Below are 13580 nucleotides of genomic sequence, written 5' to 3' on the forward strand. Positions count from 1 at the left end.
CACAAGAGATAAAAATATATTACATTTCATATAAGACATCACTTTTTTTTGTTTACCCAATTTGTAGAGAAATATTCTCGCGTCAAACTGGGGAGCTAGTCTATGTGCTTATATATATATATATAGATAATAATATATATAGACACAAAAATGGAAAAAGAATATTTTTAAAAATACTACAAAATATTGTACAATAAGAAAATTACATATAATTATAGAAACAGAATATCAACAAAAATCAACAAAAAATCAACAAAAATATAAGCAACAATATAAGCAACAGAAATAAGCAACAGAATATATCTGAAAATCATCGATAAAAGTAAGTCAATCTTCTCATATCATATCGTAAAAGCATATCAGTGTTTATCGATATATAAAACACATTTATGCCCGTAAAAATTATGATTTTTGTTCAAACGCTACTTTATGCAGATTTTGTAATTTATTCCACTGCAGACTCTAATTCAGGAGACAAAGAAGAAAAATACTGATTCGTGATGCGGTACAGTTTTATTATTGAAATGAAATAATTAGTTATAAAGCATTGAATTTCTAATTTGATTCACCAGATAGAGATCTAAAGTAGTCAGCAAATAAATTCTGCATTTGCATGACGTCATTACAAAGACGAAGTGAATTGGGTGTAAGTTTCCGAATGTTCCCATTGGCACAATTTTTCTTTTCATTCCTCCCTATCGTGTTTTAGTATGAAGATTACATTTACTATATAACGAATAGTTCACGGTTTGTTTCTAACGGCCTGTCAAAAATACGCCGTTTATTTGCAATCATACTAAATGTTCAGTCAACTATTCTTCTTCCATACGTCTGTAGTTATAATTTTATTTAATTAATAAAAACAATGGAAAGGCTTCGGGTGCAATATAACAACGCTTACCGATTGATGTTCGGACTCCCCAGGCACTGCAGTGCCTCCTCAATGTTTGCAGAAGGGCGAGTTCCAGGATTTACAGCTCTGTTAAGAACCAGGATTGCAGGACTGAGGGAAAGGATAAACCATTCCAGAAACATTATTATCATAGAATCCCGTCTGACTTCAGGATCGAGCATTGAAGACCATTGGAGAAAGATACTTGCTCCCACAATCTCAGATCCGATGGATTCCCGTGCTTCTCTGCTTTAACTTAATTTCATTTTCTATTTAGTTTTTAATTTTATTAATCTCTTTTTATTTATTTTACTATATGTAAATATTATTTGTACTTATATCCTCTATGGGATGTGTGGGATTGCACTAACCTCCCCACATCCTGGAATAAAGAATTTATTATTATTATTATTATTATTATTAATTGTCTCTGTGAAAAAGATGTTGATTTTGTTTATTTGATTTCAGGGAACTTGATTTCAGGGAAAGATTTGGCTGCACAGCGAGGCATATCTAGAGACAAGCTGCTACTCCAAAGAAAATGAAATATGTTCATTTCAATTCAATTCTTTTTCTAATTCCTTCCATGCAGAAACGAGATAAGATTAGTAATGTATTGTCTCATGTTTCTACTCAGGATAGTGAAGCTGAAATAACATTGCCTGCTCCAGCTCAGAATTAATAACATACCAATAACAATAGAACACCACTATGGAATAAAAATTCTTCTCGAGGTACAAATTCAACAGAATATGAAAAAGAATTACTTTAAATTTTCAAGACGAGAAAGTAGAAGACAAGGCCAAAGAAAAATGCTAGGTAGTTCCTATGTTACATAAATTAAATGAAGATCAAAGATTGAAATGCAAAATGTCTTAAATAGATCACGTTATCATTAATATCCGCAACAATCGAGGACTAAGCAAATTTACATGTAGTTCACGATTGTATCTTCAAACATATACCCAGCCACAAAGCACATATCAATATTCTCCAAAATCCTTATGTATGGATACAATAAATTCCATCCAAGAAAGCAAAAACACTTCCTCTATCAACTTCATCTCCATGTCCACCTGCAACTTCAACTGCTCAGCTTCCATCAACTACATATATTTCTACAAGCACCGCCTGCACCAATGTGATGAAAACCAAAGAAGTTTCAAGATAAGCCAGTGCGACTGACAAATATTTGTCACAATTTGAAAAACAGACTAACAGGACCAATACGATGCCGAAGAGTGTGCTTATGGGGATTCTCAAAAATAAGCTAATTATATTTTCTTACCTCATCGTAACATATAGTCGCTCTTCTAGTGGTATTTCCTTACGACATGCAGTGTCTTCATATTATATATTGTAATAATTTATCAAAAGTGCCAATCGATATTATGAAACACGGGATGATGTCGCACGTCGTTGTACATTTTGCAAAAGTATACTTTCAAATTTCTTTGATCTGTTGAATAATAAATGAATGTACCTAGTATCCAAGGCGGTGGCGTTGTTTACGTTTTCAATTTATTTTAAACCAAAGCCACGACACGCGCTGCTCACCAGAAATCTAACAACTTAGAGCCTTAGAAAACGGCTTTGGAATTTCGAACCCAAGACATATATTTTATAACTTTTGAATTGTTATTTTAGCATTTTTTCGTGATTGCATCATTGTTAATACAGTCATCAGCCATCATCTTTTCACCATAAATTATATGTGTAAACCATGCATTTTTAGATCACACAAGGAAACCTCGGGGCTTGTGTAATCTGTTTAGGGTTTGTAAAGGAAAGATACGAGAAGAATCTAGGTTTCAAAGGAGAGAGGAAACGCCAGAGCTGGTCAAAAGTATATCTTTAGCATGTAATAATCGTAAGCTTCCATTTAAATTCCTGCAAAACAAACACAGCATTCTTTTCTTGGGTTTGTGTTTCGAGCTATTGACATCTGTATTTCCTCCCTCGAATAATATGGGCTTCTTCAACGGCAGCAATAACAAATTACTTCTTGCATCCTCTCCTTCAACCTGTATAATAATTGCTGCCTAGCCAAGTGATAATATAGTTCTTCTGTCTTTACACCGTACAGACAAAGGCATTCTTGTGACGTGTAATATATTTCGTATTATTATGTAAGATAAGGGATGGTATAAGATAAGGGAAGTAAACGAATTTTAGTATCTGCTGACTTCAGACCGAAGTTGGCTACCAACAATGATGAGGTGCACTTACGATGTTTACAGGTTTGGAAGTATTATAATATAACGCTGCGTTTTACGTGAGCGGAGTCGATGCAAAAACGACGAAATTGGACGCAAAAATATCAAACGGTCTACGCCACTCGAAAGTGTCCACCGTAAATTCAGCGATGCGATCAGTTGGTTTTACATATTAGCGCGAATGGAACACTGCGGATAATGGATAATGAATTATTATCTAATGAGTTTATAATATTTTACCAGATATAATGTATTTTAATGTTTCAAAAATTGGCAGCGTGGGCACACGGGACAGCGTTGTCGCTTGACTTAGTTTCTCTTATCGTTCAAACTGCGTCACTTTCGCGCTCGTATCGACTTCGTCTGCGCAAAACGCAGTGTTACACTCTTCTCGATTCCATGATTTGCACCGCCACGTGTTTCCACCTCAACATAAACAGGTGTTAAATAATGTATCGAAAAAAGCTCATTCTTCGTTTCTCAACCCAAGGTTATCCCAAGCTAGCGCAGAGGGTGGCTTGGCAGGCCATGTAGTGACAAACGTTAGGGTGGATTCGGAGTAAAGTGGAAAATGGTGTAAGGAAATCGAATGGGAAACCGATCATTTCAAGTAGCAGACACCCCTACTCATATTAAATGTACCGCAGCCGTATCTCTCATGTATTGTCGAACTGAATTTACATTTTAAGTGGTTGAAGGGGGTGCCTTTGATCCTTACTAATAAATGATACAGGTTTGCCGGAATAACAGAAACTTTTTGTTTTTATGAGACATCTGTGTGCAACAATAAAAAAGTTAAATTTCATCAGAATCTTTGTATTAGGTATGGTGACAACAGCCATCCAACACAGAGCGAATTGATTCAATACGTTCCTACATTGAACGGAAAAATCCTAGAAGTCGAATTAAACCTAAATACGTTTTGGTTATTTACTTTTGTCAGTTAAATTGATCGACAATTCAAGAAAGAATTTTTATAAACGCAGCATCCAGAAACTAATCAATCGTAATAGCGGAAAACTGGTGAATCTACATCACACTTATTTATAGTAGATTTTGTGGTTATTATGCTACATTATTATTTATTTATAAAACATGTTCTGCTGTGTAATTATTAATATGCGCAACAGCTGTTTTGCCTTCCGACTGACACACTGACAGTTTGATAATTCATTTGAAAGGCAAAATAAATAACATAGCAGAACCTGTTTTTAAATAAAATGTATTTTTGGTGCATTTATAAATAATAATATAATTCGGTCGCTACGGGATTATTAACAGCTGTTTAATGTTTTTTTAAATGCGTTGAAGCATAGACCCGACATTAATAGTTTCATAACCATAAAGTTTCTCATAAAGAACACAAGATATCAACATAATAAAATGTATTTATTTCACACTGATTACTCCATCTTTGAAGCCGATATACAGGTGTCCGTGGGTAAAGTGTACAAAATTTGGGAGGTGATTCTACATAATGGTAGAAGTAAAAAGCTTTTTCTGTTAAAAAAAATTATCTTTTTACTTGCTCTACCACGTAGAATCACCTCCCGAAGTTTGTATGACTAACTGAAAAATGTATTAAATAAATTTATATTCATGTGGATAGGTAAATAATTTAAAATATCAAGAAACTTATTTAACCTAATTCTCGTCTTGCGAGAGTTTTTACAAAATTATATTATTACTTAATGATGTCTGTCGTACGGGTCAAATAAGATACGCATTCATAACTTTATTCGATTAAAGCGACATTTTGTGATATTAAAAATGTGTCGAAACATACTTCTAATGTACCGATTCCCGTTAACGTTGTGCTAATTTTTCATTCAAATCTTCCAAATTCCAACCCTTAAAGTGTGTGATATATGAATATCAAGGTAATGTACCATGAACCAATACAAAGAGTGTCCCTTTTACTTATAATGCTAATAAAATCCACATTCCTCTAACACACACTACAAAATATGGATAAAATCTATAAACTATATTGCCTACCCACTATATAACTCTCTTCTAGATTTGTGTAAAAACAGTCAGCGTATAATAAAATCAAAGTAATGCTGTAAAATAATATTTTTAAGATTGTAATTTTGATATAAAAAATTGAACCTATTAACCCTTACCAAGTATCTTACGTTCCTTCCGTCCTTAAATTAGTTTAATAACTCATCGGGATTGAAACAAAAATTTAAAAAAAAACTTAAAAAAACATGTTTTTGTGAACACAAATTCGGTAATTCGAGTATACATACAATTTTTTTTTATTTATTTTAAATGTCACCCTAAGTGAAAACCCAGTCAACTGCTTGGAATATACTGACCATTACACCACCAACTATTCTAAGAACGGCAGCATAAGTTAATTACATTTACTGAAAATATATTAACTACGTACTATTTGTTGAATAATAATTCTTGCGATAAGATTATTTTTTTCCAAATTTGTATTGTGTTCGCACTGTTCTTAAAATTGAGATATAGACTCAATCGTTTAGGCATGGGAAATGATGTATCCGTAATATTGAGATTAAATTAATATGCCTGAGGCAATCGAATAGATTGGTAACACTCGATGAATTTTCCATATTCTGGGTATAAGAAGAAAAGGTAAAAAAAACATTTCACATTTATAATGAAGAACGCTTCCACAGATATCACAATTCTGAATACCGGGAAAATATGATATCTAAAAATATCAGAAAATTTAATATATTATTGAAGTAAACGAATTGAACAGGTGTTCCTGAAGGCAATATTTCGATTGTCCAAGATGTAGGACCCATTTATACAATTCTGCCGAATCCCTCGAAGGTTTGACGGATTGTCTATTAAAAATTATGTCGTGTTTTCCGGCGAACTGAAATGGATCCGTCACTTGCAGTTCGGAAAATAGAAAGAGACAAATGACAAGTCATCCGAGAAGCGAGCGCGCGTCACGTATGCTTTGATGGATGTTACTGTCAAAAGGTTTTATGTAACATAAAATCAGAATGTTACATTTCTTATTCGTTCAGAACCACTTATCTGTGGGACTGAAAGATAGTTTGAAGGGATCGAAATGTTACTCTTTCTTGCAATGGAGTATTGCAGAAGGAACTCGGACAGAGATATTAGTACGTTTACTATTAACCTACCTTTTCCTTTGAAAAATATTGCCTTTGTTTTTGGTTATTATTAATTTAATGATAAATAAACACCATTAAAAATGAGCTTTTACGAAATCTTGTTTTAATGCTAATGTATGGGTAGAAGAAGTGGGGAACGCACGAGGAAGACATGGCACGATCAAGTGAATCAGGTACTTGAGTCGGGCCATTTCAGGAGTAAGAGTATGTATTAGACAGTTTATGAATTTGAATGAGGTAAGGAGTGTATTCCAGGACCGATTTGTTTGGCAGTCCGTCCTTACTGCCTACCCCTACAGGACGGCGTGACGGTTACTAAGTTAGTATGATTTGAAAGATTTAATTTGCTCAAATGAAGTAATTTTTTTTCAAACACACAATAAATAATGTTTAAATTACTTTTGGAGGATAATTTATTTCGTAAGGACAACGTTTGTTAAGTTAAAAATGAAGGTAGTAGCATAAAACATTTTGTTTAGTTAAGTCGTATTATTTTAAGCCCCGTCTCTTCTTCTTTTAGATAAAATAAAATACGCGCATATTTGCCGAAAGATACATTAAAAAAGATTTCATTTGACTTTTAGCTATTTAACAGGGGTCCTTTGTATAAAAAACTTGTATTACATAGAATTGAACTGTTCTTTTTTTTATTTTCTCTACCTACTGGGATAATAATTATTTTCTCAAAATGTACATAAACAGTTACATTCCTAAGATTGGAATTTGGATTTCTATATTATGGTCACGTTTTGAGAAAGAAGGATACCAGAATCGTGATATCAAAATACAGGAGGTGTGATTTCTAATTAATTCTGTATATCTCTAATACAACTATTAGATAATACATTCTTTCAAATATACCTTCCTTGTATAAATGGTATCTTCTATGTTAAATGGAAACCAATTTCGCCCCTGATTTATTACTTTTGATTACTAGATCGAGACTTCCTTACACTGCCCAACATCGTTTTCGCCATTCTATTTGATTCTGAACTTGTACTGATAGGATGAATTTTTGGATTTGTAATTTAATCAAAGAATGGGCATACTTTTTGATCACATTGCGTCTTTGTGTTTTTTTTGTATTATGGATGCAGAATTACTTTTATTCTATTACATAAATTATTCACGAAAAAGGCAAGCAATTCGACAAGAGAAAGAAACAAAAAATGTTTATTTTTTCTATTGAAGGGAGATGTAATATAGAAGAAATATTTTCGCAATTCAACAGTGGGAGTAAAATTTTGATGTAAACAAGTTACGAGAATCTTATTTTTTCGATATACCTAGTAACTCAACATTGCTATTTTAATATCAAATACCTAAACATATTATTATTTCTCTGGATTAAAAATAATACATTTTTTATAATATTATCATTCATGTTTTTGTATAAGAAAAATTTGGAAACCCACCATTTTGCCGAGAAAGTCATGAGAGAATGTAAGCTTCAAACATCATTTTGAGCTGATATATTAAGTTTTCTGGTATGTTTTCAGCAAATAGTCGTGATGTACAGTGCCAACTCGATAAGTAATATCATAATTTGTTGGGTTATATTGAGTTACAGCAAGCCTAGTAGAACACTCGCCGGTAAGGCGATACAGGAAACACGAGGTGAAACCGTGTTTGCATTTTGTCAATAGACAATAAATCTATAAATTCAGTGAAGTAATGCGAGCAATATCAAGAGCGATATCTCAATGCACAATAAATTATACAAGAACAAGGGTCCGGTCCTCGCTGCAGCGGCAATATCGCAGTGGCGGTCTTCCGCTCTAGTCCCGGTACATTTGTTAGGAGCGCAGTGTAAATTGGATAAGGCCTCAATTAATTGCGGCCTGATCAGGATTAACTGGTATTAAATATTTCCAACATAAAAGGGCCGTATGTTGCAGCCATTCTTTTTAATCTCAACTCGCGGCCAATTACAATGCTCCACTTAACTTATCTGTGTTTCCATGATGAATGCTGCAGGACTCCCTCGGACCATCTCCACAAAACAAAAACCCGATAAAATCAAGCCACTTAATAAAAAAAATAATTAATCACTTCAGAAAAAAACCACAATTATACTAATATTCTTTACATTTTGCTGAGGTGAAAGCTCCAGGCAGGAAACTTTTTAATGTGCGGATGATATGTAAAGCATGTTTCATACGATCCCCCAGTTTGTTAGGCTGACCGCTAGCGCATGTAGTTGCTAATCAGACTTAATGATATGTAACTTCACTCCGACAATACGATTGCAGCTTCTGCATATTAAATATTAATTCTCTATCAAATAATAACAAGATACAGGTAACCCGTTACGGCTTGTTTCGCATTAAATTGTATAAGAACAATGAGGTGTTCGTTAGAATGGTTCGTTGGAACGCTGGCGCAGCATCTGATGGGAATTGGAATAGTCAGAAGCCTTGTTTGTATTGGATTTCTTATCTTGGAAATATTATAAAAATTTGCTGCAAATTGCTTTTATTAAGAATAACTGAAATGTTGCTTTACGTAAAATGGTCGCTTTAGGAAAGCGGGTAGAGAAAGTGTTATACGTCCATCAATAATAAGCCTAAATGGGGTATTGGGGGCATAAGCTTACTGTAATAGGCTGGACAGTGGGAGCAAACTCTTTGAATTGGAAGATACTTTCTATAGCGCCTTGGTGAAAGATCACAACTCACTATTGAACCATTGCTTGAAATGCTTTTAGCTGTGTTTGGTTACCAGATCAAAATAGCCAGGACCTTCCTCAGTTTTCTCTTCCCCTTCCAATAACTTTCAGCATTATATACTTCAGACGGTTGGAAACAGTTGGTTCTCTTCTACGCTACTCACGATTAAAAATAAAACAGTAACCACCAACTATAAAAAAGGGAATCGGATGGAGACAGCAAAAGATCAATATGAGTCAACGGTGTAGCACTGATGATGTTAATAAATAGATTTATTGAAATTTTAATGTAAAATGGTAATACGCACGTAGACATAATTAAAAATTCTAACTTTTGCTATCAATAAAATACAGAGAATCATTTTACTCTAGCCTAAGTTCAAAGTGTACGTACCACTATAGCAAGAAAAAAAAAACTTGTCGGATCTAAAATAAACGAGAAGTGTAATAAGTCAGCAGATAATTACAGTTAAATTTAATAAATAGAAAGCTCACGACGTGCTCACAGTCAAGACTCAGAATATTCGATCATCACGATCGCATATGCAAAACTATTTTTTCTCATCCCTTTTACCAGAATGATCTCACATCTCCCATAATTATTCAAATAACAATTATCACCTTTATATATCATTCCTAACTACTGCCGTATTGGCACATCTTATCCGTGTACATCAAACCTTAATACCTTTATTCAACAAATTCATTGTTATCTTATATTGAATAATAATTCAAAACAAAATTAATAAACAGTTAATAGATCAAAGAATAAACACGATTCTTATTACTTAGTGTTCAAGTACGTATTACAAAATTCAATTTCATCATAATGTATTTTCTAGAAATTCTGTAACAACGGTGTCTGAAAATTTTGTACCATTTTAATTATATCCCTTCATTCAAATAATCCGAACTGTCCGAAAAAGATAGGATAACTTATTTTGACGTTTCATTACGTCTTTAAAAACTTCAACATCGAACAGCCAATTTTATGAAATTACTTGAAAAAAACTTCCAAATTAACTGCCTAATACATCAATTTCGCCCAACTTTTGATATCTGCAGAAAGTTGTATTAGTCTTTCGAAGTTTTTTGGTTTCGTTTTTGGTGTAAAATGAAGAAATAATTTAAAGGGATGAATGCGAACCAGTTGTTGTAATTTCTAACATTAGAAATCTCTTAAAAACGGGATAATAGAGATAAATATAATTAATCATAATATCGTAGGATGTAATAGTAAACCAACCTTTATGCAATCAAATCAATAGATGTATGCATTAAAAGCAATAGATTAATGCAATCAAAGCAATATATTTATTCAATCAAAGCAATAAACCTATGCAATCATTGCAATATATTTCTCTAAAGTATCCACATCTATATTACCTACTATTCCAAATTGTTACTTGATGAAGATATTTATATTTTTTTTGATCTACTGAGCATGTAGTTCTAAAATCTTTGCTGAATCATTTATTCAGATATATGTATCATATTATGTAGTTCATGATGTTAAAATTAAACTTTAATTTTTTTTAGTACGTGGTAGACCTTATATGTTAGTTTCTCACATTATTCACAACATCGTACATAAAAGAATGCTCTGTACAATAATTTAGAAGCCATTTGAGTTGAAAACAGATGAACATTCGCATAATTGACAAAAAGTAAGCAGACAACGTTAACAGTAAAGCCTCCTATTTTCCCCGCTAGATGGCCAACTGGTACTGTGAATCTAATGTAAAAATAAAATAATTTATATCACAGAGTTATATTACTGTTTTTTATAAGCTTTCTGAAATATAACCAACAATTTCTAGAATCTGGAAAACATGAAAAAATCTTATTTATAATAGACGGTCGAAGTCCAAAAAGCAAACACAAGTTAATGCTCTGAATTTTAATTTTAATGACGATGATTGAAACTTTAAAGTGGAATCAAAAGCTTTATATTTTCTATCTTTGTTCTGCATCGTTCTCTTCCATTGTTATCCCGTCATCTATACCCTCTGCCTAATCCCTTTAGCTCTCTCTATGGCTGTGCCTAACCTTCCACGATTCTTACAGAAATAACCAACTCTATTTTCAGAGAAACTGCTTTGTGTTTCAATGCTTTAAGTTTGTATTTACTTAATATTATATCAAATTTAGACTTAGAAAGCAAGTCAGGTTGAAAAATGCCTTTAGTAGGTGAGACAGCTGTCACGGGTAGTAATAATTACAAACTAAAACTTGATTTCCAATTAACCTTTTTTTATAACTGAATAATAATATTACCTACTGAATATTTCTTAAAAGAAAAACTTAAAATTGTTATTCAGTTCTGCAATTTAAGCATGATAAAAATCTATTTGTCTATATTTATTAAAATGTAAACGTTAATTTGTTCAAAATCTAAAATTCACCGATTGGGGTGTAATTTTGACAAAACGATGCAAAACGCGTGTGTTTTTATATACTTATATTGTATAGATGTCAGCTCTGAAAACTTGCTTTTTTGAAAAACAGCGCCATCTGTTGGACCTAAAAGCAACACGTGCTATTGTTCTCAATCTGAACAGACCGACTGAGCAATAGCAACGCGTGGTGGGTACAGCTAGTAAATCAATAAAATTGTTTCAGAATCGGCCGACGATCTTATTTTTAACTCTCGTCGAAGGTACATACTTACATACGCCAACCGTCAAAATTAATTCCACTCGAACAACGAGTGTTTGATTGGAATAACTTCTTTGAGAATCGAGACCCAGATTGGAAATCGGAAAAAAAACTCACACATTTACATATACAGAATTTTCTTTTTAGTATCGCATTTTTTTGTATTTTCTTAACTGAAATAAATCGGTAGGTACCAATTATGAACTGATTTGATGAGTGATCTTAAACAAATGAGTACATTATGGAAGCTGTAAGGAGTATGTGGGTAGCTAGCACAGTCGATTGATAAAGGTTTTATCGATTATGTCGATAACTTGTCGTCGTTCCGAGCTTGATTGTAGGTCGCTAATGAAAAAACAACACTTCACAATGACTACTACTTGGTATTAATTCATTCGACGTGTACTGTTGTTTGTTTGGTCGCGATCTGAAGTCGTGCTCGGGAACCATGACAAGTTATCGACATTATGGATAAATTCTTTATCGATCGACCGTGGTAGATTACGTAGTAGTATTATTTATTATTATACTACTAATAGCTAACTTGAACATTCTTGCAAAGGCATCAATCATGCAAAATGTAGGCGAACACCTTCTTGTTAAAAAGTACCCTTTTCAACAGCTGTGACGAGGATGATATAAAGAACTTCCTTAACCTGATTCTGTTGTCAGTCATAACATTATGAAAAATAATAACTTACAAATATAAAATAAAAGCTTGAAATTGTTGGAAAATGAGAGTACCTGCGCCAAAATTCTAAAGGTATGGCTAATAAACAAACGATCCATGTATCTATGAATACTTAAATATTTATTCACATTATGTGGGTACCTACTAATAATTAAGGCGATGCACTACGTCGTGTAATATTTTAAATTGAGCCGCTATCAATAACAACCCTTACGTAGATGGCGATAAGGTTTAAATTCCCGCTTAACACCATCCGCCTATTTTAATTTATGCAAGAAAAAAAAATGGCCAAACAGTACCTTTTATTTTATTTTGTGGATGTTCAGGCATAAATATGTAATTGTTTTTCGATCATTTTATAAATAACTCAATTTGCCACATCATACAATAAAATCATAACCGAAAATGGGTTTGTAAGTAGAAGATTTTGGACTTTAAAGCAGTTTTCATAGGCCTTTACATTATTTTTTTCTGGGCTTATAAAAAGACTAAAAAAAAATACTCGATTATTTCAAAGGCTAAGATGTATTCTACTCGCAGTATTTAATTAAAGCATCTGAAACATTTCTAGGCTACTAAATTGTCAAACCAAAAACACATGTTTTTGCATTACTACGTATGGCATCGCCTTAAGTTAAATGTTCCTATTTTATAATCATAATCTATGATTCAGTATGTCTTTAAAAATTTAGATGTGCTTAGAAATTTGTGTCATCAAATATTAAGATTAATTGACTTGATAGAACCATCAGACAAGCTGGCCATGTGATAGATTTGTTTGATTATCTCTCGTAAACACGGTTAATATGCTGGTTATTAAAAAATAATATTCTTATATTAAATAATTAAAATAATCTTTATTTGTTTGTCCCGTGCGCGTTTTTATACCATTCGTCCGATTTCGCTGAAAATATCAAAGTTTGTTCTTATCAATGGCAGGAGTGTTTAAATAGTGGTTTGAATCATAGACATATGAATATTAGGGTTTGAATGGTATAAGAAGTCGATGACGCTTCATGTTGAATGACATTTCGCGTTATCTCTGCACCGGAATGATATACGGAATTGAATTAATATAATTTTGTAATATCAACAAGGTCGGGAATGCCTGAGGAAGACAGGAATCAAATAATTACTTATGGTATAATGAGACTTAAGTGATGAACGAAGAAAGAGGTGTAAGTGAAAACATGGCACGATCAAGTGAAAAAATATTTATTACAGTAAAATAATATGATTTTCACCTTTAAACTACACCCAGTTGTCAAGTACTCTAGAATTCACAACCTCAAAACTTCACGCCAAACCATTTGTAAGTCCCCAAGAA

This window comes from Hesperophylax consimilis, chromosome 11 (assembly GCF_061612785.1).
Source record: "Hesperophylax consimilis isolate HC1 chromosome 11, BYU_Hcon_1.0, whole genome shotgun sequence".
Lineage (NCBI taxonomy): Eukaryota > Metazoa > Arthropoda > Insecta > Trichoptera > Limnephilidae > Hesperophylax > Hesperophylax consimilis.